Source organism: Aphelocoma coerulescens (genome assembly GCF_041296385.1).
Source record: "Aphelocoma coerulescens isolate FSJ_1873_10779 chromosome W unlocalized genomic scaffold, UR_Acoe_1.0 ChrW_unloc_scaf_1, whole genome shotgun sequence".
Classification (NCBI taxonomy): domain Eukaryota; kingdom Metazoa; phylum Chordata; class Aves; order Passeriformes; family Corvidae; genus Aphelocoma; species Aphelocoma coerulescens.
The window spans coordinates 7,212,799-7,240,526 of record NW_027184080.1 but is presented as its reverse complement, the minus strand read 5'-3'; the positions used below and the strand labels follow the sequence as shown (position 1 = coordinate 7,240,526).

General features: G+C 43.2%; 1 pseudogene; it reads left to right on the top strand.

Annotated features, from left to right (window-relative positions):
• Nucleotides 1-1,126: 1,126 nt before the first annotated feature.
• LOC138102682 (homer protein homolog 1-like) overlaps nt 1,127-27,728 on the top strand; it is a 282,281-nt pseudogene continuing 255,679 nt past the window's right edge.

Here is a 27,728-nt window from a genome sequence, read left to right as displayed (position 1 = left end):
AGGACATTGTCTTTCACATGGTTTTTACAGAGCACCTATTAACCAGAGTTTTATTAAAAGGGCTGTGAATTATTTAACAAATGTGACTGAAACTCTTAGTAGCACCAGACAGATGAGGAAGCATGCCTGCATTTCACTTCCAATACATATATCTGGTTTTATGGCTAGTCTTTCTTGTTCATGTTGGCTGGTTATAACTGTAATAACCATAAATTTTTTTGTTAAATGTAACCCATTGGTGTCCTTATAAGATTTTATCCTGGCATACTCTAAGTACACTGGACAGTTCCCTGTCACAGATTTAGAACATGTTAGACAAACTTTAATGTGATGCAAGTACTGTTGAAATGCATGATAAAACTTTAGTTTGGTTTTAGTGGAACCAGCATATAAATTGAATAGAGGTTATTTTTTATTTGCATTAGCAGAAGCTGTATTCTGGAAGACGTACTTTCAGCTTGTACATAACAAGAATGAGAGAAGAAAAATTATTCTAAGAGTAGCTCTTCTTCTGTAGTTGGTGTATGACCCTGTCACTGTTAGTCATGTTTGTGTGTGCATAAATGAAAAAACAGATTCGTACAATAAAAAAAGTTAAAAATAAATTGTGCTTCTTGTTTTATTACATGTTTTCCAGTGAGTATTGCATATGCAACAGGGGGAATGCAACTGTGGAACTTACAATGGATCTTGAGAGGCATTGCTTTAGGGAACAATGAAATACACTTTTGAGACAAAAGACAACCTCACTAGTTCTTCTATTCTGATTGTATTCTCCTATGTGGATGCTTTAAAGGAATTTTTTAAAATTTGCTGTCTATTCAATGACTACTTGCAATTGCAAACAGATGCCGCTCCCCTTTTGCTCCTTTTAAAGAATGTATGCCAATATATGCTTTATAATTTTAGCTGTGATTGAATTAGAAATTGTTCCCTAGTTGCAAGTTTGTCTCAGTGTACACAGATCCTTGCCTATATGTAGTGGTTTGGGCCCAAGACACTTGGTCACCCCAAGACACTATAACACTGGCATTTTCAATGATTGAGTAAACTTTTTAAAAAAATCAAAACCACAGAGCCCCCTTTTTAACCACTATTATTTTTTTTTCAGGCAATAATAAATAGCACTATCACCCCCAACATGACATTTACAAAAACATCCCAGAAGTTTGGCCAATGGGCAGACAGCAGAGCAAATACAGTCTATGGTTTGGGATTTTCATCTGAATATCACCTTTCAAAAGTAAGTATGACCAATGACAACTATTTGGCCAATCAAACAACTTAAGAATCAAATACTTTTGCTGGTTGCATCTAGACTCTCCTCACTACTGTTGTTGTTTGAAAATAGTTTATAATAAATGTTCTGTATCCATTCTTATAATATAAAAAGACAAGACAAAATTGTTATAACGCTTTGTTGCCTATGAATTTTTTTTTTTAACTGATTAAGGAGGGTAGGGAGATTCAAGTTATCAGAGTGTATGCTGATAATTCTTTCTAGGTGTCATAGGTTAGCAACCTGAGTCTCGGAAGTGATGTTCTTCTTACAGCTTCCCCCCATGACCTGACAGAACCTATCAGCTGGCCAGTTTGAATATGGACAATTCTTTAAGCCACTTAAAATTGTGACCGCCTCTGTGATACACACTTAAGAATAGACAAATTCCCCCAAGCTCTCTCTCTCATTTCCGGTGCTGGGACAGGTGGCTGCAGGCCCCGTGTGGGGTCCCGTGGGCCCGGCCCAGGCCCTGCTCGGGCTAGGCTGGGCAGGGCCACTGCCATCCTGGAGCCGACGGGCCTGTTCCATCCGTGGAACCCCCCCACTGCCTTGCTGTGAGCAGCCGGAGCGGCTTGGCTCTCCCCCCTCTCCACTTCGATAAGCCACATTCCAGCTGCAAGGCCGAGGTGAGATTAACCCTTTTAGTGCTGTGAAGAGCTGAAAACCTGAGGGAAGAGAAAGAGGAGATGCTCAAAGCTGAAATTCTGTTGTAAAGCTATGATATATCAGAGTACCCGTTGTAATTTCATGAAGATATGGGGGGGTGGAGTGTTCAACCTGTAAGCAAAAGCACCTGCGCTGAGATAGGCAGATGCTGATGCAGCTGTAATTTCATGAGAAGTTTGGATAGGGAGAGATGGACCAGATGAGGACTTTTGCTCCAAATGGGAAAGGAGAAAACCTCAGTTCCTAGAGATGCTCCCAGAGATAGTCCTAATGATGAACATGAGGAAGACCCTTTGCTCCCAGGGAAGGAGAAGGGCCTCTGTTCTTGTTTCTGAATGGCTCAACCTTAAAATTGTACCCCAAAACACTTCAAGAGCGGACCCTTGAAAGCAGTTGCGGGAAAAGCTGCAAGTCGGGGGAAGGGACTCACATTGCGAGCAGAGAGACTCCTCTTCCTAAATGGACTGAAGAATATTTGGAAGTGGGTGGCTTTCTCGTTGTGATAATGTTTTCATAGCACGAGCAAGAAGAGACTTCTCTTTCTAAATGGACTGAACAAGGTTATTATGGAAGTGGTAAACAGACTGAACATCTTAAGGGTTGTCTTTTTACATTGTCAGTGGGAGAAGGGAGGAAGGTGGGGGGGAGGAGGAGAGTTCTGAAGGTGGTATAATTTTTTTTCCCCTTCTTTTTGGTCTGTTAATAAACTTCTTTATATTCTTTCAAGTTTGGTGCCTGCTTTGCATTTCTCCTAATTCTTATCTCACAGAAGATAAACAGTAATGAGTATTTTGGACCAAACCACTACACTAGGTATTCACTTGTTAGGTTCTGTTAAGTTTCTCTTAAAGTTGTTCTTTCATTACAGTTTTTCACTATAGAACTTAAGAGTAGACTATGTAGTGTTTCTTCTGTGTTAAATCTCCTAGAAAACAATTGTTGATAGTTTTCTGATGCATTTTTGTCTTTTAAGCCACATTCACTTTCACTTTTTTTGCTGTGTAGTGCTTCAAATTACAGATATTTCAACATGTACAAGCTTAAAGTAAAGCTAGTGTGAAAAATATTCAATAGAAAAGAAAATTACATTTTTTTGTTGGAATACAAAAGTTGACAGTTTTGCTAAAGAAACCCAGTTCCCTATGCGTTTTTTTCTGGTCCGCTTGTGCAGGAGGGAAGTCCACCTTAATCCAAGGAAAGCAGTATCTCCTTTTACCTAAAGTCATGGTAGGGTTCCTGTGAGCACCCTTTCTACAATCCCTACTATTGATACCACTTTGGTAGATGAGTCCAGGAACCTGTAAAAGTCAGTGTTGTTTTTCTCCAGATGAAAAATTCCATTTTCAGTGTGAAAACATGTTTCTACATTAAGCAGAGAATTTTCGTCTTTGAAATATACAAAAGATCTGGAAACACAAATGCAATAAAAATGAATGTATAATAAATGTTTGAGTAAAGAATAATGATTGGCTTTTTATTAAAAAACCCAAAATAAACAAAGAAATCATACTGGCCCTTTTGAGAAAGTAATTATTACTGTCCAAGGATAAGCATGGTCCTGTCAGAAAACCATTAAAAAAAGAATCCGTAAATCTGCTTTATTTGGACAGCGTGATATGCTTGTAAGACTTCTTCCTTTCAAATCCAATTGCTTTCATTTCTATGAAGCATCACACACAGGAAATTCTGAGTGATATTGAGTATATGCATATGCATTTGTGCATGGGGCATTGCTTTAGTGAACTTAGAAACTTTGTCATTTATTTAAATTGATGTGTATGTCCTAGAGGCACTTGCTTGCCAGCATGCTAATAATTTCTTTAATATTTCAAAGGATTTAGTATAAATCCTAATTTAGTTTACCTCTCATATATTTGTTGCAGCGGGGATTTCTGCAACGTATAGACAGCAAAGCCCATGGAAAGAAATAGGGACTGATTCTTGATAGATGTTTTTCAGAGATTTTTATTCTCCAGATGCATGGCCGGGGTCCAGCCCAAGAACTGAGCAATCATGGGACAACCAGGGTCTTCCCCGCACAGGGGAACACAAAATAACTAATGGGGAATGGGATTAGGGTACATGTGACCAGGGAGCAGGGAAAACCCCGTGCCTCTACCCCAGGGTCTCCTCTCCCAGGACCCCATGGCAGGGGGGAAGAACCCCAACATATATTAACTTGTTTTTCTTAGCCATGGAATGCTTCCTTGGTGGCAAAGTATCATGCTGTAGTCATGCATAGCCTGTGTTTTCCTGCCTTTCAACACTGGGTTGTCCTTGTCAGTGAAAACATTTTGATTTTTTCATCTGTCCTTTCCTTCACTCTTTCCTTGCTCTCCCCAAGAGATACTTACTTCCTTCTTAATTACAGTTGTTTCAATCCCAGTCTTTTGCTGCCCTCATACTGATGTCTAGAAGTTTTCAGTATGCCCTTGGCTCAAAACTTTACATTGTTGTTGAAAAAATAATCTGAAAAGCTACAGTATTTTAAGTACGTTTGATTAGCAGTTACTCAGATTGTTGTAATTTATGAAAAATACACAGATTTATTGAGAAAAATTCTGAGTCACGGGCCTTTTCAGAAGCTTATGGTGATGAATCTTCAGGACCTTTTCAGTAAACTGTTTCCCTTGTATTATATCTTAATTATAAAATTGTGATTTTCATGTGAATTAAAATTGCTGATAAATGCTACTAAAATTCATAAAGGCAAAATTTTTTGTGTTACTGTGAAATTAACAAGCATATTTGATGGAGGGAAAATAAACAATTATTCAATTGCTGGAGTTGGTAGATATATTCATCTTGGAATCAGAAAAACTGAATTAGAAATCCTGGATCTGCTGTGCAGTTTCTGAGAAATCACATCTGTCTTCTGTTTATTCTCTTGTGTCTCAGCTCATATTACTAAGTCTCATTTCTGTGCACTGGCACTATAGTCAGATTTACCAGAGTGCTCTTTAGTACACCTAGCATTGTAGGACATGAAATCTAATAAGGTACTACTGGATATTAGAATAGTGCTAGCAAAAAAAAACTATATTAATGGTTTTGTTCAGAAACAGGTTGCTTCTAGAAGTTGTCTTATTGAGACTGTGAGAATTAGTGGAGCAAGACTATCCAGTATAAAGTCACTCTAATCAACTTCATATGCAAACAGTATAGAAGAAAATTAATTAAACATTTGTTTATCTTCTTTAGACCTTTTCTCAATGTCAGACCACAAATTCACCTCAAGATTGTTCTATCAGGACTCAGGCAGAAGTCAGTGATACCTAAAAGAGGATTCTTATGTTGAAGGATATTCTTTTCACAAGATCAGGATTTCTGAGCAGAGTCCCTCTTGCTGCTGTAGTAGGAGAAACAGAATGCCCTATGATATTTAGAGAAATCTGAGGCTAATTTCTGAAACAGAATATAAATCTGTGCTTTTGATAGTATCCTGCTGTATGGAAAGAAATATTCCTTGTCAGGATTGCTATCTGTTTTATACCTTTGAATTAGTTGGCATGATTTATTCAAAATAACTAGAATATGCTAAGTGCCAAAAGGACTAGCACAGGTACTAGTGAGATCCTCCTGTAGTCTCCCCCCACAATTTTTCCACCTCTTCCTTAAATTTTTAACCCTCCAGAGAACCCTTCCTTTCATATAATGAGATATCATCTTTGTTATTTAATAATTTTATCAAGATATTGCCTCAGGGAATTCTAGTAATTTTTTAAATATTTTCACTACGTTAGACTTGTTGGCTCTTTCTTAGAATGCTATCAATTTATCTATTTGTGGTGGCTTGACCCTGGCTGGCTGCCAGACAACCACCAAAGCTGCTCACTCACTCCCCTCCACAACTGGACAGAGGAGAGAAAATATAACTAAGGGTTCATGAGTTGAGATAAGGACTGGGAAAGATCACTGTCATGAGTTAGCAAGCATAGCCCCGGAAGTGAGTCTTTTGCAAAGAGGTGCTTACAGCTTTCTTTATGACCTGATAGAACCTATCAACTGGCCAGTTTGAATATTGACAATTTTTTAAGCCACTTAGAATTTTGACCACCTCTGTGATCCACATTTAAGAATGGAGAAACCCTGGGAAGCTCTCTCTCTTGCTTCCGGCTGGGGGACAGGTAACTGGGCTGGGCCGGTACAGGGCCCAGTGGGCCCTGCTGGGCCCATCCGAGTCTGGGCCAGGACCTGCTTGGGCTGGGCCTGGGCTGGGACACAGCCATCCTGGAGCAGTGAGGCCCTGTTCCACCCGTGGCCCCCCCACAGCCCTGCTACGTGCAGACAGCACGGCCCGGCTTCCCCCCTCTCCAGTGTGGCCAATGATTCAGCTGAAGCTGCCCTGCTGTCCGGCAAAGATCATGTGACCTACAGCGATAAGCAAAATTCCAGCTGCAAGGCCCAGGTGAGATTAACCCTTTTAGTGCTGTAAGTTTCCTCCAGAACAGATGGAGCCTGCAGACATTAAGTAAAGAAAGAAGAGCTGAAATCCTGAGGGAGGAGAAAGAGGAGATGCTTAAAGCTGAAATTCTGTTGTGAAGCTATGATATATCAGAGTACCTGTTGTAATTTCATGAAGGCATGGGGGGTGGAGAGTTCAACTTGTACTTGTGAGCAAAAGCACCTGTGCTGGAATAAGCAAATGCTGAAGCAGCTGTAATTTGATGAGAAGTTTGAACAGGGAGAGATGGAAGCAATGAGGACTCTTGCTCCAATTGGAAGGAGAAGACCTCTATTCCTAGAGATACTCCCAGAGATAGTCTTAGAGATGAAGATGATGAGGACCCTTTTTCTCCAAGGGAAAGGGGAGGGCCTCTATTCTTAGAGATAAAATGCTCCCAGAGATGGGTGAAGAGAATTTTTGTTTTTGAACAGCTCAAGCTTAAAATGGTACCCCAGTAGCTCAAGATTGGACCCTTGAAAGCAGTTGTGGGAAAAGCTGTAAAGTTGGGGGAAGGGACTCTCACATGCAAACAGAGAACCAACCCGGGCGGCTGTCTCGTGATACTGAAGCCATGAGAGAATTTCTTGTGGAGATGTCTCCATAGCATGAGTAAGAGAGACTCCTCTCCCTAAGTGAACTGAACAAGGTTATTATGGAAGTGGTAAACTGACTGAACATCCCAAGGGTTGTCTTTTTACGGTGGGAGAAGGGAGGAAGGTGGGGGGAGGAGAAGTGTTCTGAAGGTGTGATATGATTTTTTTTTTCCTTTCCTTCTTTTAGGTCTGTTAATAAACTTCTTTATATTCTTTCAAGTTTTGTGCCTGCTTTGCTTTCTCCTAATTCTTATCTCACAGAAGGTAAATAGTAATGAGTATTTTGGACCAAACCTCTACAATCACTCATCAAATACCATCACGGGCAAAACAGGCTCAACTTAGAGATATTACTTGAATTTATTACTAACAAAATCAGAGCAGGATAATGAAAAGTAAAATAAGACCCTTGAAAACACCTTCCCCCCACCCCTCCCTCCTTCCCAGCTGTACCTCCTTCCCCAACAGCACAGGGAGATGTCGAATGGGGGTGTCCTGGGTTGAGGTGTATTCTATTACCATCCTCATGAGCTGTGGAAATCAGGTGGGGCAGTGTTTCCTTGCCTCCTCCCCCCAGACTATCTTGCTGTTAATGGCCCATCATTGTCCTGCCGCATGACTCAGAGATAACTCCCTCCAGACTATCTTCTGTTAATGAGTCTAATCAACACTTGGCCTCATGACTCATTACCCTATTGTGAGATGCTCCACCCAGAGGGAGGAACCAAGCATCCCATCGTGGATATAATCTGGAACTCTGAACACCAGGGACACTCTTTCCACTGGATTTCCAGAGGACAGGAGCTACACAGCCACCACTGGACTTTCTGAGGAAGAGCAGACCCCTTCTACTACAGGATCACCACTTCAGAGGACTGCTACCACCACCCTGCCCAACAGGGACTCAGGTTGTATCTTGACTCTTTCAGTGTTTTCTTTTACTTTCTTTTCCTTTTCTCTAATTTCCATTAAATTGTTATTTTGGCTTGGTGCCTCCCACTGGTTTGTTTTCAAACTAGCACAGGGGGTTATGGTCAGTTCATCACCTGTGGTTTCTCCCACTGCTCAGGGAAGAGTCCTTCCCCTGCTGCACCATGGGGTCCCTCCCACAGGAGATAGTTCTCCATGAACTTCTCCAATGTGAGTCCATCCCACTGCTCTAGTGTGAGTCTTTCCCATGGGCTACAGTTCTTCACAAACTGCTCTAACATGGGTTCCTCTTCCATGAGGTGCAGTCCTTCAGGCACAGCCTGCTCCAGCATGGGTCCCCCACAGGGTCACAAGGCCTACCAGGAAACCCGCTCCAGTGTGGACTCCTCTCTCTATGGGTCCACAGGTGCCTGTCCAGGAGCCTGCTCCAGTGCAGGCTTCCCACAGGTTCATAGCCCTCTCTCGAACATCCACCTGCTCCAGCATGGGTCTCCTCCACAGGCTGCAGGTGGATGTCTGCATCCCCATAGTCCTCCATGGGCTGCAGTGGCACAGCTGCTTCACCATGGTCTTCACCACGGGCTGCAGGGGAATCTCAGCTCCAGCACCTGGAGCATCTCCTCCCCCTCCTTCTCCACTGACCTTGGTGTCTGCAGAGTTGTTCATCTCGCATATTCTCAGTCCTCTCTTCTCTGAGTGCAATTACCTCCATGCAATAACATTTTTACCTTCTTAAATATGTTATCACAGAGGCATTGCCACCATTTCTGATTGGCTTGGCTCTGGCCAGCTCTGGGTCTGTCCTGGAGCCATCTGGCATTGGCTTTGAAAACCTGGCCATGCAAACCCAATACACTAATTTTATTTTTTTTAACAATTTCTACTACCATGATACAGAAGATTCTATTTACTGCTGTCTATGTCTTCAGCCATTCTAAATCTCAACATTGTTTGCTCACTTACCAATCCTCTGGTCCTAAAGCTGATTTAAATAATAGGTTATCCATTAGATTTTGTGGTCTATCTACAACTCTTAAATAAGTATAATGAAGTTCTGGTCATCTGTTGCCAATTTTATTATCTGTTCTGAGACCTTTTTTGATACTTAATTAGAGTTTCTGGATGGTATATTTTGTCTCCTTCTATATTTAGGAAACATGCTTTTAAATAACCTGACAGACAAAATATAGGATACCAGTGGTAAGAAATGATACTTACTCAAAAACTAATAGCCTACCAGGAGAAGTAGTCTAAAGACAATAAGGTTTTTTAGATCTTGAACAGCAAATGAAGTTCTGATTGAAAATAGTTGAGGAGATTGAGTTACACAAAGGTACTCTTAATCCCTTTTGAATACATGCAGTGCAAAACAGTTTCTTTGTATGCTGCTGCTGGAGAGATTTAGAGGGTGTTGGTGAAGTTTCCAGTGTTATTGCAGAATAATTTCAGTCTTGAGCTGATCATAATAAGATCATGTTCTATATAAAAGCAGTAGAAGCCAAAATGAATGTTTAGTTACTATAGTAGTTAGTATAGTATCAAGCTGAGATCTATGAAGCCAAATTTTTCTCTAGCCAGAGAATCTAGGCCCTATTCCTAATAAATTGATTTAATTTATCAATTTTAAAAGTGCATGTATTTCTAAATTGCTGCTTTAGCTATTTTCTGTAAGATGTACATGTAGCAGAGAAATCAAGCTTCATAAGGTATTTCAATGTGAAATTCTTGAGTTTAGTGTTTGGTATATTTGAGTGTTCAGTTCAATTAATTTATTAACTTGATTCATGTCAATGAACAATCAAGAAATGAACTTGACTCAATATTCCTACTGCTGCTTTCTAAATTAGCTACCAAAATGATAAATGCTGTTAAAATTTGGGAAGAAATTGATATTGTTTCAGTCATGAAAGAATGAAGCCCATTGAAGGCTCTAGGCTAATAGTGACCATAGTGGGTTTCAGAACCAGATCATTTGTTGTCAAGAAAACAGTAAAACCTGAAAGTAGCTGTGCAAGGCATCTTATCATGATTATATACCATATGAGGTGTTTTTTTTTAACACTATCAGCAACAAACAAAACTTTGTTGCATCATAAATTTCCTGTCATATAAACAGAGTACATTATGTCTGAAAGGTATGTCACTGTGTAGCTATCTTAAATAAGTATCTAATGAGAAAAATTTTAAAAATTCTACTGTCAGAATTTGACTTTGTAAAATATTAACTGCAGCATTCTGTTCTGCATGTAATATAACAACTTCACACCTACTCTTTCTCTTTTTCCTTTTGTTTTTGAACATGTACCTTCAGTTTGCAGAAAAATTTCAGGAATTCAAAGAAGCTGCATGACTAGCAAAGGAAAAATCCCAAGAAAAGATGGAGCTAACAAGCACACCCTCTCAAGTGAGTCTTATTGCCTGACTCAAGCCTAGTACTTCATAGTCTGTGTTACCGTATCTTTTACACGTTGTATTAAAAACGAACAGAGTACTTCACAGTTTCCTTGAATCTTCTCATCAGTCAGCTAGAAGTGTCAAGAAGTCTAAAAATGCATTTAATATACTTTGCAGAAGTGTCAAAGGGGCTTGCTTTAATATGAAATTGTACTTTTGTTTATTCCCATCTCGTTCTTTGAGTTCTCCCCAGAAAATATGAGTAAAGATGGTGAGCAGTTATGTAAGTCTATAGTAAAGACCTTTTATGTTTTTTCTTATTGTATCTATGAAACCTCAGGCGATGCACTCATTACAACAAAAACTGAAGTTAAAACAGCAAACTATATTTACTTATTTCCTCCTGTTGTAGTATTCATTTGTGAAATGTGTTGAAGGAAGATGGCAGACTGACGTGTGGATTCTGGGGTTTTATTGTTAGCCATGTTGTAACAGAAGAATTTATAAAAGACATCTCAAAATATGAACTGAGTTAATATACACCTAACAGGAAATCAAATTAATATAGTCAAATTTACATTAGTCATGACTAAAATTAATTTACTTGAAAATGGATGCTTTGAAATTGCTTTGAAAAAATACATTTTATGAGGCTTTTATACCCCTCCCCTCCAGTGTTTCTGGCTGCGTGTGTAGCTATTTGCTTTATTTTAAGCAATAGAAAAGACAAAAATATTTTCTCCTCTTGGAGGATGAAGCAGCTTTAAAACTACAGCAGGGGTTCCTGAGCTGAGTAGGATTCATACAGCTGAGTCTTTTTTTTTCTGGGGAGTTGTCTTGGTTTGAAAGACAGGTGCCTGCCAAGGAAGGCGGGAACCTCTCTTGGAATGGAAAATATGACCCCCTACCCTCCAAATTATTATAACTTTGAAATTAAGGGGCTTTCAGGCAAAGATATGGGAGAAGGAATAACAGTTCTTTACTAGAATATATATATAAATATATATATATAACAAGCCAAACAAACAAAAACAACAGCAACAACAAACAGGAAAAAACAGAGACCCAATAACAGCCTCTCTGGGCTGTCAAGCACTTTCTCCTTTGGTGTAGTTATGGTCACAGCCAGCAGGGGCACTTTTGGTTCCCGGCTGGGCAGGGCAGGTGCAGGGGGTGCTGTGTTGCCAGCTCAGCTGCCTGTCCACATGGTAAGGGGGGGTGAGCCAGCAGAAGAGATAGAAAAGGGGCTTCCTTTGCAAATTCACGGGGGGCAGCTGGTCCCGGTGCCCATCCAGAAGGTGAAATGGACTGTAGCTGGGACCTTGGAGCAGCAGGCTGGAACAGCAGAGGGGAGCATGCCCGGGGTGGCAAACAAAGTGTAGCAAAACCTCCGAAGCCATAGCAGGAGCCACGGGGAGGCTGGGCGGACACAGGATGTCAGGTTAAAGTGAAACAAAAAAGCCCAAAGCAGCAGCAGAAAACAGCGGGACTGGGCAGTGGCAGACAGGCTTCCGCAAGCAGCCGGAAGACACTCCCTCCGGAGGGGGTTGGGGGTCAGGGTCCCCTTCTCAGTGAGATCATGTGTTGAAAAGGTCCCAGTTCAACAGCTGCTCTTGCATGCAAAGGCTCACCCATGATAAGGAGAAGCAGGGGGGGACAAAAACTCTGCAGTGGGAGCAAATCCTCTGGGCAGCAACAGTCCAGCACCAAAACCCCACCTGTCTCCACTCTGATCCTGAGAGAGAGACAGCGAGGAGCTGAGCCCAGTCCCTCACCCCCCAGCCAAAATCTCGAGGTATCTCTGCCTTTCCCAAGAGAAAACCCCCCAGCTAAGAGATGATAGCAAACTGCACCCCTTCCCCCTTCCCTGGCCACATCTTTTGTCTCTCTTAAGTATCCGTTGTTCCCATCTCTTAGGCAACAAATGGGAGAAAAATTACATGAGAGAAAGAAAAAAAAGGAAAAATCCTAACCTCCAACTGGAGTGTATCTTCATTCATTGAATTAGTGCATCTCTTGAGTGCTTTGCACTGCAGTATGCTCATGGTCTTTGATGTAACAAGAATGGCAGGCAGTTTGCAACATGCTTGAGGGAGCTCAGGACTTCTGAACAACGAATCAATGTGATTTCAAAGAAGCCATTTATTGTTTACATTACACTCTACTTATGCATTTTACAACTACTGTACACACGATCAGACATTACTTGATTGGTCCCTCTATCTTGTCCATGCGCCCTGCATGCACTTTTCAGAAAATATAATTGGTTCTAGTCCAGTGCAGCACAGTCCTTCTTTATCTATTTCTTGCTGTCTTGGTATTCTGCTTCTCAGTTTCTTCTTTCCCAATTTAGCGCAGTTTACATTTCAGTAACCTTGATGAATTCCTGAGGGCTCTGATAAGAATAACTGAAGGTGGTTTGGCTGGGGCACACTAACAGGGTTCAAATACATTACAACAATTCCCCCTTTTTCTTCTTGCAGCAGCCAAACCCTTTTTTCTATGTTTTCCACCAAGCGGATCGCCAATTTCATTATATATGGAATAACACAAAGCAATACAGTAATGGTTAATAGTAATTACAAAGCTCCCTTCACAATTCTTACACCCGTGCCCATGTGCCAATAACAAAAATCTATAACAGTTCTATTCTGCAATGTACTGTCTAATACTATCTACATCAGTGAATACCTGATTTAACTGTTTGACTGTCCAACATCTCAACTTATTAAGCATAACCAGGGCTTGAGCAGCAGCAACACCTAAAGTAAAAAAAAAGAAACAATGTTTAATTATCGGTAATATTAGGGATCGGAGTGTCCTTCTCAAGCCAAGGGCGAATCCATTTCGCTGGTATCCATAGGAGTCCTTTATCCATAATGACACAAGCATAACCCCTTCCCCCCATTAATAACTCCACAGGTCCTTCCCATGACCCTGACATAGGATTTTTAAACGTACTTTTGGTCGGTGCTGTATCAATTCAGAATCCTGCTGCAAACCTGAGTAATGTGTTAACGCTGGTGGGTCACTGCGAGTACCTACTAACCATAGATGATTCATAACATAAACTGCTTTCAGTACTCTGTCCTGTGGGCTCAGCCCATCCTCTCCCGTTTTTTGTTTATCAAGCAGCCCTTTCAGTACCTGATGTGTTCTTTTCAATTATGGCTTGTCCGGTAGAGTTACCTGGAATGCCAGTGCTATGCCTCACTCCCCAAAGAGACAAGAAATCTTGGGTTCATTGGGCTATATAACCTGACCCATTTTCTGTCTTGATTTCCTGAGGCAAGCCCATTACAGCAAAACAGCCTCGCCAGTGTCAAATGATAAAACGAGACCCTTCGCTTGTCATAGGAGTAGCCCAAACCATGGCCGAAAAGGTATCTATAGTTACATGAAGGCGTTTGAAGTGACCAAAAGGGTCATAGATAATCACATCAGTTTGCCATAATTGCAGAGGCCCTAGGCTGCAAGGATTAACACCAGGACCCAATCCACCAATCATACCCTGACATTGTGGACAGGTTGAGATGATTCCTTGAGCATTCTGCAGCAATATTCCAAATTGTTTGTGTAAAACCTTTGCTCTTTGATGAAAAGAACTCATGAGTCCTTCTGGCTTGGCCAAACTTATCAATATTGGGAGAAGCAGAGGCCCAAAGTGGTGCCACCAATTGGTCAGCCTTCTCGTTTTCCAAGGCCAGACCTTCTGTTAATCCAGAGTGACTCCGTATATGGGGAATAAAATAATCCTGCTTGCCAGAATTAAGTAACTGCCATAGCTGCACAAAGAGTTGCCACAACCGCCGGCTTTGAGTTTCTCTCAGTAACGATTGCTCCATGCGCTCAACAACACCTACTACATAAAGAGAATCAGAAACAATGTTAACAGGATCATTTGGTTGTGGGAGTGTGTTAGCTTAGTTCAGTCCGGGTCTCCCCCCCATGTTCTGTAAGTTTGGTGTACCCCAGTTGGCACCCCCCCTGTTTTATTTAAATCACCCTGTCTGTAATTTTTATCTCCTCCCAGGACCCTGTCTGTCACTCTGCCACCCCTCCCAGGCTTCTGGAAAGTTCTAGCCAGGGGGCCAGGTGATTAGTCCTGGGAAAGGAGCCCCTCCCTTCCCCTGTTATAGTTGGTTTCCTTATGTGTCCCTCGTTCTGCTTGCCGCACCCTTCCCTTCCCTGGTTGGTTGTTCTGTACACCCCCCCCATGCCCCCCCCCCCGCCATAAAATGCCCCGGCACGCGATCTGCAGGTGCTCTGGGTTGGGCACCCCTGGTGGTTGAGGTCCTCCCGTTCAGAGGACCAATAAACTTTCTGGATTTAACCCAACTCTGAGCCTGCCCCCTTTCCTCCTCCGTCTGCCTTTATCGCCGCGGTCCCTTGGAAGGACCCACAAGCCAGACCTCCGATCCCTCCAATATCAGAGGCTGGCCCCCGTTGCCTGCTGTGTCCCGCGCTGACCGGGCTGAGTGGGAACTGTTCCCAGAGGACACAACGGCATTTGGTCATTTTTCAAATACCCGGATAACAGCACTCAACTCAAGAACCTGCAAAGAGTCTCCTGGTCCCTCAAGGATTTCACTGAGCCATTTGCCTTTGTCCTGCCAAGTCAGACCTGCTTTAGAAGTCTTTCGACTGGCATCAGTGAAAACCATGAGGCCTTCTACAGGTTGCTTTGATAACCAAGTGTGCCGATTTGGTCAAATTTAGAAATATATCCTCTGAGAGAAGGCACAACCACCCCTCCCTCACCAGGTTCGGGAAAAATAAATTTTCGTCAAAGGAACGTGAAAGAGACAAAAAATATTTATTTAACAAACACACAGGAAAAGGATAATACTGCTAAATCATAAAAACACTCTCCCTGCTGAGAGAAACCTGGGAAAATTTCAGAGTCCTTCCGTAGATCTCTCTCTCCCCCTCCTTGGAGCTGGGACGGGGTGGTGGGCCCACCTCCAGGGCCAAGGGCTCAGTGGAAAGTCCTCCCAATGTATTCTGATGTTGAAACCGTCCAGCAGAGAGAAAAGGGAAAAAAACAAAGTCCCAGGAAAACAAAAGTTCAACTGTCCGAAGGAAAAAGAGATGAGGAAAAAGCTGCCAAGAGCTGGCTGGAAAGAAAAGCAAGCCAGGTGCTTCCCTTCTGTCCTGCTCTCCTGCCGCAGCTGGAAAAAAAAAGTCTCTATCTCTGTGTGACCTTGAACAAGCTGCAAACTGCTTAGAAAAAGTTTTGCTCAGTTTTTCCTTCCCCCTCTCAGGCTCAGTTTAAAGGCATAGAAAGGCACAAAATTAATTCCTGGGCATAGGGCAGCAACAGGGGATACACATCATAAAGTCACCCCAAGACACCAAGGTAGTTCTTTGACCTGTTGATATAAAGAAAAGAATTTATGAGGGGGAAAATGAGTACTAATGAGACCTGGAAAATTCAACAATGCCCATTGTAAGGTGTCTGAATTCTGTAATGACCATTGCAAGTAATCCTTAGTTAATGGAAGAAGAATATTTTGGGGTTCCATTCCTGCAATTTCCAATGTTCATTTCCGTGCCTTGACCACAATTTTTGCTATAGCCTCCATTCATGTAGTCACAGATTTACCCAAATTGAATGGTAAAAGCACCCACTCTAAGATCTTTAGTGGCTGTTTAGCCTGGCCATCCCACTGCATCAGCATAGCCATCACATGTTTTTCCTTATTCAACACAGCCAAGGACAATGGCAAAGTAGGAGAGCAACGATCTGCAAAGGAATTACCCAATTTAGTAGCAATTTCAGTAAGAGCCTTCTGTTGTTTTTCAGTCAGCTCGCTCAGCAAATTGGCCTGACTTCCCCTTTTCAGTAATGGCATTAGGGGCTCAAGGTCTTCATTGGTTATGCCACAGGTACTACAAATCCACTGTACGTCCCCAATTAATTTTTGAGCATCTATCAAAGTCCGAATTTCCATACAAATTGTTAATTTTTGGAGCCAAATTTGGGCTTCAGTAATAAGCATTCTAAGATATTTCCATGGGGCCTGCTGTTGAACTTTTTCAGGGGCAATTTGAAGGCCTGCCTCCTGCAATTGTTGCTGTAAGGCAGGTAGCAGGTTTGATACGTCTATATGTTCCCCTGCTATCAGAATATCATCCGTGTAATGATAGATAAGATACTGTGGATACCGTTTTCTCAATGGAGCTAGCACCCAGGAAACATACAATTGGCACATTGTGGGAGAATTACGCATCCCTTGTGGCAACACAACCCACTGATACCTCTTTGCTGGCTCTGCCTTGCTAATGGATGGCACTGAGAAGGCAAACTTCTCACTATCATCCTCGTGCAGAGGGACTGTAAAAAAGCAATCTTTTAAGTTAATAATTAACAGTTGCCAATTGACAGGTAACATTGATGGTGAGGGCAGGCCAGGCTGCAGGGGTCCCATTTCCTGCATTACAGAATTAATGGCTTGAAGGTCATGTAATAATCGCCATTTCCCTGATTTCTTAGGGATTGTAAAAATGGACGTGTTCCAGGGCCTTGTAGAAAGAATGATATGCCCCCTTTTCAATTGATCCTCAACCAATTCATTAACAAGGGCAAGCTTTTCTTTAGATAGCGGCCATTGATCAATCTATATTGGCATTTCTGTTAACCATTTTAATTTTAGGATTGGCTGCCCTTCAATGGCCGCCGCTAAAAACCCTCATTGGTGAGACAGAAACCCATCTGACTCAGTGCATCCCGTCCCAACAGCCAGATTGTTGTATTCATCATGTAGGGTTTCACCTGGGCACAAACATGTGCTTCTTCCTCAATCCACACTGTTAAGAGGGTTTTACTAACTCGAGTAATTCGCACGCCCCCCCACCCCCATAACCGGTGTTTCCAGACTATTCAGAGGCCATGTTGCAGGCCATGCAAATGAGGGAACAATGGTGACATCTGACCCCTTGGCCAACAATGCGGCTGTTGTTGACAGGGTTCCTCCATCCGGGTACTGAAAAGTAATGGTTTTAATTGGTTTATCTCTCGATAATGGCAACGTAAACATTACCTCAGGGGTTCCTGTCGACCCAAAACCTCCATCCTCCCTTGCATGACCCCTTGTCTAGGGACCTGAGCTTTAAAAGGAACTAACTGAGCCAGTCAGGTACCTTTTGGAATGTGGATAGGTGGTCTCAATGTTTGTACCATTATTCCAATATTGCCCAAGTAATCTGCATCAATTAGTCCAGGCAAGACAAAAATGCCTTGCTTTGATGTGGATGATCTCCCTGTCAGCAGGCCACTAAGCCCATACCCCAAAGGCCCATTCACCGTTGATGGAATGACCTGTACATCAGTGTTTTGCAGGGTTATTTCTATTGCTGTTGCCAAGTCCACTCCGGTGTTTCCTGCTGTTGCTGAGTTGAGGATATCCAGGCAGCTGTCTGGTTGGGGGGGGAACATTTGTGTCATTGTGCGTCCCCATTTCGCACTCAGTCCCTCGTTTCCCAAAGGCCTTCCGTCTTTCTTGTACTTCGATCTGCATTCAGTGGCCTGGTGCCCAAATTTATCACATCTATTGCAGTTTCATGAGAAACCAGTAGATGTCGCTGTTAGCTTACTTTCCTTTGCAGCTTTCTCCCGACACCGCTCTTTGTAATGGCCAGATTTGCTGCCGTTAAAACATCTCTGGCTAGAATTACCTTTTCCTTGTTGGACCAGGGGCTTAAGGGCAACTGCCATTGCCTCTGCTAGGTAAACGGCTTTTTCCTCTGAAGTTCCAACTCTGGAACAAACTTCAACCTGTTAGAAGCTGCGCGGGACGAGGAGCCCGGATCCCCAGCGGGGGGAGAGAGAGAGACAGTCCAAAACCAATATGGTTGATAAATGAACTCCGTTTATTAGCAGTCCAAAGGCACTTATATAGTATACCAGCTTGTCAGCTCCTAAGTGGCTTAAAGCTTATCAAGACACATTTCTATTTCTACATAATTGGACCTACATTGGCAAGTCTCCACAGTCTTGTTATGATCAAAAGAATTTTGTGCTCACCTCCTTCGTTTCACTCCCGGATAGCACAGCTGCAAGTTTTTCACTCCCTGTTTTTTCTCAGGCTGTTTGTTTTCCTTCACACAGGGTCTTTCCCATGGAAAGTGTCTCTCACACACAAGCCTAAAAACTTCCAGCCCTATTGCTTGCACAGTTCGTTTATTGATCCCAATAATTCTATTTCCCAACATCAACCATGTCCACCAAAGTGGCAGTTCGAGGCAAGGTTTGCAAGATCCTCTTACAGGTAGGGTTAGCATTTTCCACAGCCAATTGCATTCCCAAGGTGTCACTGTTGTCCCCAGGGACGGCGAGAAATGACACAAGTCCAGGATAGGGTTCAAAGGCCAGAAATGGCTATATTTAATTATATAATTCAGCTTTTATAGCTTTATTCGCAAGGGTGGCATAAAACCATTGGATGCTTGACCATCTGCCTCCCAGAGGGATTGGCTGAATGGCATAACACCCATTTTCAAAATATTTTTCCCAGTGAACCAAAACAAGACCTTGCAGGTGCAAGATAAAGAGTTAGTTTACAGAACCATCTTTCACTGTTTCTCAGCTAAAGCATGAGAAAGGAAAACTTCACAAAATGCTTCAGCAGCTGGAAAATTCCTCTGCTTCTGCTCCTTAGCATCCACACCAAGGCAGTTTTTACATCTGGAGACATTCCCGCAACTTGATCAAGTGCACTTTTAAGACGATCTATGAAACTCATGAAAGTCTCCTTTGCCTCTTGCTTAATGGTTGTCTAGGATGGTGACGGAAGTCCCATGTCTGGGACAGCACGGAATGCCTCCCGTGCTAGCTACTGAGACTGCTGCAAAATTGATGTATGTAAACGCGCCTGAGCTTGTGGGTCAGTTTTACTGCTGCCCCTTTCCCCAACATCATGTCTGGGGTGGCAAACTGCCGAGGGTCCCCTTGAGGGAGCTCAAGATTTTCAACCACGGCAGCATCTATACGCCTTTCCATGTCCGCTTGCTATAGCAGTCTCTGTGTGGGTTTTAAAAATATTTCTGCCAGCTTTCTACAGTCAAACGGAGTCATTAAACCACTAGTAAAAATATGGTCCAGAAAGGTTAGTTAATCCATACTGCATTACCGCCTTTTGCCCTTCTCGGATGAGCTTCCAATCCAGCCCCATCCACGGGTGTTGGTTTGGATTACCGAGGGCAGCTATTACCGGGAACACCTGGGGAATAAACTCACCCTCAATCAAAGCCTCCCATATAATCCCTTGCCACCACCGAGCAGGATTGTCGGACACAGGGCAGCTCGGGGGTCCGCGGTCAGGACTTTCTTTTTTCCGCTCCAAGCCTTGAGCCGGGACATCAGTCATTCTTTGCATTCCCTGGCTCTGGTCTAACTTTTGCCCCGGCTGGAATTTCCCTTCTTCCCCTTCTCGCTCCTGCGGTTCTCCCCTCTTCTCTGTTCGCCAAACTGTTTCCTCGGCAGGAGTCACAGGGCGGATGGACCCCCCATCGGGGCCACCCCCCCCGGGGAGCTGGGCCTCGCGATCCCCGTTGCCAACACGGTCTGAAAACTCAGCACCGAGATACACAGATTTAGCAGTTGATTCAGTATTCCTTCTCTCTTCCGCCATCAGTAGCGGTTTTTGTTTTTCTCCTTCTTTCTCCTGCCGCCTATGCTCTTCAAAGAGGCGCAAACGCTCTGCCTTTGAATACCCGCCATTTGCATTTGAATCCCCGCTCTGACTAAGCCTCGGTGAATCAGACGGCGATGGTCATATGCGGAAAAGACTCCACTACTGGAATAAGTAATAAAGTAGGTATGTTTATTCCAGCACTGGGACGCATGGGGGATAGCTCCTCCAAAGACATGCATGCAGACAGCTGCATTCAGCTTGGTATATATCGGGTTACAAGTTCCATATTCATTAAGTTTCCCAATACGCCTATACATATTCATCACCTAGCCCTGCCTAGCCTCGCCTAGTGTTACAATGAGCCCAAAAGTCATTTACATCCGCGTTGCGCTTGGGCTTGCGCAGTGTTGTCTAGTGGTCGTGGGCAGGGGTCGCTGAGATGGAGTAATGGTCTTCCTCAGATGAAGTAAAGGGTCTTCCTCCTTCTGAACTTTTCACCTTGCTTCCCTGTGCATGCTCTTTATGTCCCTGGCCCAAGTCCAAACTTCAAGGCTGGTTTAAGTTAGTTTTAGGTTTGAAAACAGGATCTTTGGTCAAGATTCCTTCCCTTTATCAATAGTCTCATATCTTCTCATCCTGCTTTGGTAGGCACAATAAGTGTTGAGCCAGCTGTATGCATTGCTTCTAACAAACAACTTCTTAGCAAATCATTTAACCTCTGCTTCCCCATCCCCCCCTGATTCAATGGGGGTAGTGGGGGATACACACGCCCCCCTAATGCTACTGTTAACTCTTCAGGGGATACCATGGGACATCTCCTAGGTAGTTCTGGTGGCTGCGGAGAGGATAGCTCATCCACTTCCATTTTCTCTGGTTCTGGCGTGGGCTGCGGAGCCTGTAACTGTGGGGGTGCAGAAGGTAGGGACAGTATAACTGGGTTTTCTCCCCCAAAGAATTCTCGTGCGTATGTCCGAAAGGCAGCCGTGGGACTGCCCGGCTCTAGACGGGCTGCTGCCCCTACTGCAGCTGTTTTTTTTGCTTCTATTTGCCTTAGTGCCGTTATTATTAACTTCCATAGCATACTAAGTCCCTTAGTCTCTTTTAATCCATCACTTACGGCATCTCAGAGAGCGATTCCCAGCCTTTCCCACTCAAGAGTGCTGAGAACACTCCCGTGGGTGGCAAAAAATCCTCTCTCCCGACCCCATCTTAACAGTCTTTTCAAGACCTCCGGGTCATACTTAATATCTGTCTTGAAGAGAATATGCTGGAGGACCCTGAATATGGCCTGTTCCTCTTTTGACAGTCCCTTCCTCATCCTCCAGCCCCCGGCCGCTCACCTCTTTGGGTACACCTGCTGCAGCCTACGTCTTCTGGAGCTCTTTTCCCAGGAGCTTTCTTCGGCTCCCCGAACTCCAATGGAGCCGTCCTCCGACTCCCCCTGCCGCCATCCAGCCGCGGCAGGCTCCGACTGGGGCCTCCCGCCTTTTCACTCCACAGAACCCCCTTCAGCATCCAAAGGGTCTGATCTGCCTCATTATCGCAGCGTTTATCACGTCGCGAGGTCACCAGCAATGAATCCATGTGATTTCACAGAAGCCATTTATTGTTTACATTACACTCTACTTATGCATTTTACAACTACTGTACACACGATCATGCATTACTTGATTGGTCCCTCTATTTTGTCCACGCGCCCTGCATGCACTTTTCAGAAAATATAATTGGTTCTAGTCCAGTGCAGCACAGTCCTTCTTTATCTATTTCTTGCTGTTTTGGTATTCTGCTTCTCAGTTTCTTCTTTCCCAATTTAGCGCAGTTTACATTTCAGTAACCTTGATGAATTCCTGAGGGCTCTGATAAGAATAACTGAAGATGGTTTGGCTGGGGCACACTATCAGGGTTCAAATACATTACAACACGTGCTATATGAATAGGTTTATTGCCACCAGAAAGCTGCATCAGGCGTATTTCCAAGAGAAGTCAGTGGAAACCACAAGAATACAAAATGAACCAACCTCATGTTTTCCTAATAGGCATTTTACCCAAGTGCTAGGTTGGCTTTTGCTGTTAAAGGGAAACTGCTTGCTCTACTGTAACAGGAGAAAATAAGGCATAATCTTTTATTAGTTTTCTTGACTCTCTCTAAACTCTCCATAATTTCCATTAATAAATGCATAAATAATGGAATTATTATAACCTAGTATACACTTGGACTTTAGAAACAGTGAAATGCTTCAGCCAGGCCTCTAGTTGCTCAGTGTTATGGGCAGAAGAACTACTCTGTTTCTCTTTTAACATGATGATTAATAGTCTGCACTCAGAAGTTAAATCTGAAACTGTTGAATGGAGTGACTTATTTAGTTTGGACATAAATTTGAGCTACTCATTCAGAGACAAGATGCTTTTGTCTAGCAGTTGCCCAGGGTTAAAGCTTTTTCTTAATCTGTATGAGCTATTAATATTGTTTATTTTCCAGATTTCCCTTTATACTTGAAGCTTAGCATTTTTTACTGTTGTCAGCTATAGAAATCTCAAGCAATTGTATAATACACATTGAGAACTGCAATTTATTTACTGCATACTTAGGAATAATTTAATATTCAGTCCTTACTTTTCATCTCTTGGTTTTTAGCTGTGTTAATAAGTTAGTGTGTTATTCCAAAAGATAGTTAGTGCAAGTGCTGACACATAGCAGAGTCGTCTTCACATCCTTAATGCTTCTCATTAGTTCTCCAGAAAGAAGTGTTTTGAGCAGATGAGAAGTGATGACTTCACCACAGACTGCAGTGCTTCCATAGAGCTGGGGCTTATTTGAAGAAATTTATGTCTGGGGGAAAGACGGGTGCTTGGTACTGGGGAGGGAAGGTGGGACCCCAGAGACATTTGAAGGAGCACTTGTTATTTTGATTATTTGCCAAGAAGTGGCTGCAAGGCATTTAATTCCAGTGTTGTCTTTCTCAATCATTTTACTGCTCTTTTTTCCTTTTTATGTAGTGATCCTTTGCAGAGAGGGGAAGGAAAAGGAAGAAGAGATATTTTCAGTGGCCAGTCAAGACTTTGTAGGAACCTGGCTTTTAAAGGAAGTTATGACAAGAAAGGCATTGGGAGGTAGTGTGTGAGTAGTGAGCTCTATAACAATAGCTCACTTACATACAAGTGTCAATCCCTCTGCTGTCTTAAACTTGCAGATATCATTCTGCATTAAATTAATAATAGGTAGGAAGATACACCATATCAAAACTTTAAAATATACTTCTAAAACTTACATAAAATGTGTTAAATTTCTTATGGTACTGCTTTAAAAAAATGCATTCTTTTGTTCATGTCATAAACTCCTGCATCTTACAGTGGTAAGCCACCCATGATCTATTTTCAGTTACAGGCTTGCCTATGCACTGAAAGTGCAACACTTTCATCTGGAGTTCACTGAGTAGCATGAATCAATAGGCTGAAAACTCTGTGTGTACCACCTTTTTTTTCCTCCTTTATTTTTTAAACTAATGTTAATTAGGTTCAAGTACAGAACTAAATAGTGCAAGCTGTGGGGTTGCACCCAGTAGTGGTTTGGTTCAAAATACTCATTACTGTTTACCTTCTGTGAGATAAGAATTAGGAGAAAGGCAAAGCAGGCCCCAACCTTGAAAGAATATAAAGAAGTTTATTAACAGATCGAAAAGAAGAAAAAAAATCATACCACACCTTCAGAACTCTCCTCCTCCCTCCACCTTTCTCCCTTCTCCCACTGAAATGTAAAAAGACAACCCTTGAGATGTTCAGTCTGTTTACCACTTCCAAATAACTTTGTTCAGTCCATTTAGGAAGAGGAGTCTCTCTGCTCGCATGCGAGTCCCTTCCTCCCAACTTGCAGCTTTTCCCACAACTGCTTTCGAGGGTCCACTCTTGAAGTTTTTTGGGGTACAATTTTAAGGTTGAGCTGTTCAGAAACAAAGGTTCTCTTCACCCATCTCTGGGAGCATTTCATCTCTAAGAAATCTCTGGGAGCATCTCTAGGAACTGAGGTTTTCTCCTTTCCCATTTGGAGCAAAAGTCTTCATCTGGTCCATCTCTCCCTATCCAAACTTCTCATGAAATTACAGCTGCTTCAGCATCTGCCTATCTCAGCGCAGGTGCTTTTGCTTACAAGTTGAACTGAACACTCCACCCCCCATATCTTCATGAAATTACAACGGGTACTCTGATATATCATAGCTTTACAACAGAATTTCAGCTTTGAGCATCTCCTCTTTCTCTTCCCTCAGGTTTTCAGCTCTTGACAGCACTAAAAGGGTTAATCTCACCTAGGCCTTGCAGCTGGAATGTGGCTTATCACTGTCGGTCACATGACCTCTGCCGGACAGCAGTGCCTTGTTTGCTGGATCTGCTGGATCTCAGCAGGGGCCCATCAGCTCTAGGATGGCCGTGGCCTGGCCTGGCCTGGCCCAAGCAGAGCCTGGGCAGGGCCCACTGGCCCCCCCCAGGGGGCACGCAGCCACCTGTCCCAGCACCAGAAACGAGACAGAGAGGCTCTGCCTCGGAGTTTCCTATTCTTAAGTGTGGATCACAGAGGCAGTCACAACTTTAAGTGGCTTAAAGAATTGTCCATATTCAAACTGGCCATCTGATAGGTTCTGTCAGGTCATAGAGGAGCTGTAAGAACCCCTTTGCAAGAACATCACTTCCAGGACTATGCTAGCTAACCCATGACACACCCTCACCCCCATCAGTCTTACAAACAACTGAAGAACTGAAGTCTGAACCTCAGTTCTTTTTCTTTTTTTCCTAATACAGAATCTTTCTTCCGATATTACTTTTGACCCTGGTCATATCAGATTAAGAACTCTGTTAATTCCTGAAATTGTGTGGTGAGTAAATAAAAGTAGTCAAATTAATCAAAATAATCCAGTTCTTTCTTCTGTGGTTCTGAGACACTCCTATAATATTAGGAATAGCTATTGCCTGGAAAATTTTAGTATCAAACATTTTTATACTGCAAGGAGGTGGTTGCTTTTGGCTAAATGGTCATGTTTTTATCATCTGTTGGTTTTTTCTTTGAAGTATTCAATTTACTTCTGAACCTTGCTGAAAAAGTGGGATATTGTGTGAATTTCTATACCGGAACAAATATTTCAGACATTATACTATCTGAATCAGTAGCAAGCAGCCTTATGCCATTGCCAGTATACGAAGAACAATGATGACAGAGACATGTATGGAATACTTAATCAGAAAACAATATAATAATAAAAACAAAGGTGTAATTATTTTGGTTTGTTTTGTTCATGGTTTTAGAATCACTTAATCCTTTTTTTCTTCTATTCCATATTTAGTCACTGTTGGAGATTAAATAAGTTTACTTACAGAATATTAGAAATCAGTTATGTAGGTTTAAGTTTACTTGTAACTTACAGCTTAGCATGAGTGGGCCCTGCTTAAAAGCTACTGCAGGTGAACTTTAAATGAACTGTCAGCATGAATGGCTCAGCAAGGGAGGAAACAGAAAGACTGGATATCTTCAGATAAGGGTTGAGATGCTGGAGGGCCCCAAGGCTTCCCCAAGTTGGAAGATAAGAGGAGTTAATGGCCTGCCCACATTGGACATGGAGAAAGAATCCAATGAGGTGTTAGAAGACCCCAGACCAGAAATCACCATAGGACCAAGAGGCGCGTGCAGAGCATGTGAAGATCAGATGCACAGACTGTAAGGGTGTGAAGGCCCAGGGATTTCTTTGTTTAGGGTCCCTCTCTGGAGGCACCCAACTTGAGCTGAAATAAACTGACTCTGCCTCAGAACCTAGGGTCTGAACTCTTCATTTACAGTCACCATTAAAAGGTGGTCTGATCTGTGCTGTGAAGTCTGCTTGTTTTACTTTAGAGACTGTTTTATGAGTGCATGCATTTTGTTTATAAGATTTTGAAATTTAAGGCATCTTTTGATTGGTTCCCCTTTATTGTGCTTAGTTTGTATATTGTAGACAACTGTTATTCTTATACTGCTTGGCATCACCAGTCCTGGGTACTTATTAGTAGGGCCAGGGCTCCTTTATACAGTGCAGATGTGGTATATGTTTTTTAGAACATCTAGTGTAGTTTGGGAAGAGGAGGAAATAACAAAGAAACTCTTGAGTTCATAATGCCTTTCATTTAATGGCAGTGAAAACTGTTTATCAAATTAGAGGATTAATAATAGACAAACCCACATAATTTGTGTCAAATAATTCATGTGCCTGATTATCTTGCCAGATCTGCTCTCCTTTGACACTTTAATTTCAATTCAATTCAGTTTCAGTTCAGTAAAATTGTTCTATAAAAATATTTAAGTTTTACATCTAAAGTTTTAACACTTAAAGTAATAGTTTTGAGTATAAAATAAGTACTTTCTTCCTGAAAGTAGGTAACAATTTACATTCATAAAATAAATAAATTATATTCATATAATAAATAAAACCTTCTATTTGTGTAATAAATCAGTGTAAGCTAATTATTTTCTGCTTTTTAATCAGTAGGAATTTAATAAGATGCAGTGTTGGGGTCCCTCACCCTGCCATGGGGCCCTGGGGGAGGGGCCCTGGGGGGGAGAGACACGGGGTTTCCCTGCCCCTGTCAGCCTCGTTCCCCATTGGTTGGTTTGTGTTCCCCGGGATGAGCAAAAGGTCCCGGGGTCCCGTGACTGCAGAGTTCCTGAGCTGAGCCCCGGCCATGCGGCTGGAGAAATAAACATCTCTGAAACATCTATCAAGAATCTGTCCATAGATATTTCTTTTTCCACGGGACTCCTGGTTTGATATATGCGTGTTACAGTAATCCCCGCTGTAACAACTGGTGGAGGAATGCGGGCAAGACACCGATCCCTGAGGAAATTCGTGAGTAAAAAACAACTCTAGGCCTCTCTCTTCTCATCTTGGTTTGGATATTCTCTCTGGACTATGGAAGAATCGTGGGAAATGGGGCTCTCTGAGCCACAGAAAAAAATGTATCTAGAAGTAAAAGGAATCCTTGAACAACAAAACAAAAAAGTAATGCAACCGGGAGATGTAGAACACTTCTTTATGTGGCTTTTCAAAAGGTTCCCCTATATTTCCCGAGACTTACTTTTTGATATCGAACCTCCTGAATCTTGTGAGGGGTGTTTCTGGAACGAGATCTGGGATAAGGTATGGGATCAAAGCGAAGCTTTCCGTGCATATCTTATAATCAGGGACGCTCTTGAAGAGCATTTGTATGGTCCCATTACCCCTAAAGCAGAAGATCATACCTCTCCCGTGGCCGAGACCGCGCGGCTGCCATCCCGGGAGTGTATGACTGCAGCCGTGCCAGCGGAAGTGCCTGCGCTGGATGCGCCCGGCCCCCTCGGGAGCGCGCGCCTTACCGCGGACCCCATCCCTGTCTCGGGGTCCCCGGCCACGCGGCCGCGAGTGAGGGAGCGACGCCGCAGGCGCCGCGGGTGCCGTGGGCCACGAGCAGCCAGGAACCGGGGCTCGGCGTGGCAGGCCGCTCTGAGCGACTGGCTCGGAGAGCCCTGTGGAGGGAGAAGCGGCGGTTTCCACAGTGACACGAGAAGCCGCGCAGCGCAGCGCCGAGCCGGAACGGGGCCGCTCTCGAAGCAGCGTGGAGTCTGCGGAGCAGAACCACTCACAGGCCACGGAGCCAGCGGCGATGGCAGCGCGGGGCCGCGCAGAGCCCAGACACGCGCCGGAGCGGGGCCGTGCAGAGAGCGCAGAGCAGCCGCAACGCGGGGGCCCGGCCGAGACGTCGGAGTCAGCGAGGCAGCAGCCACGCGA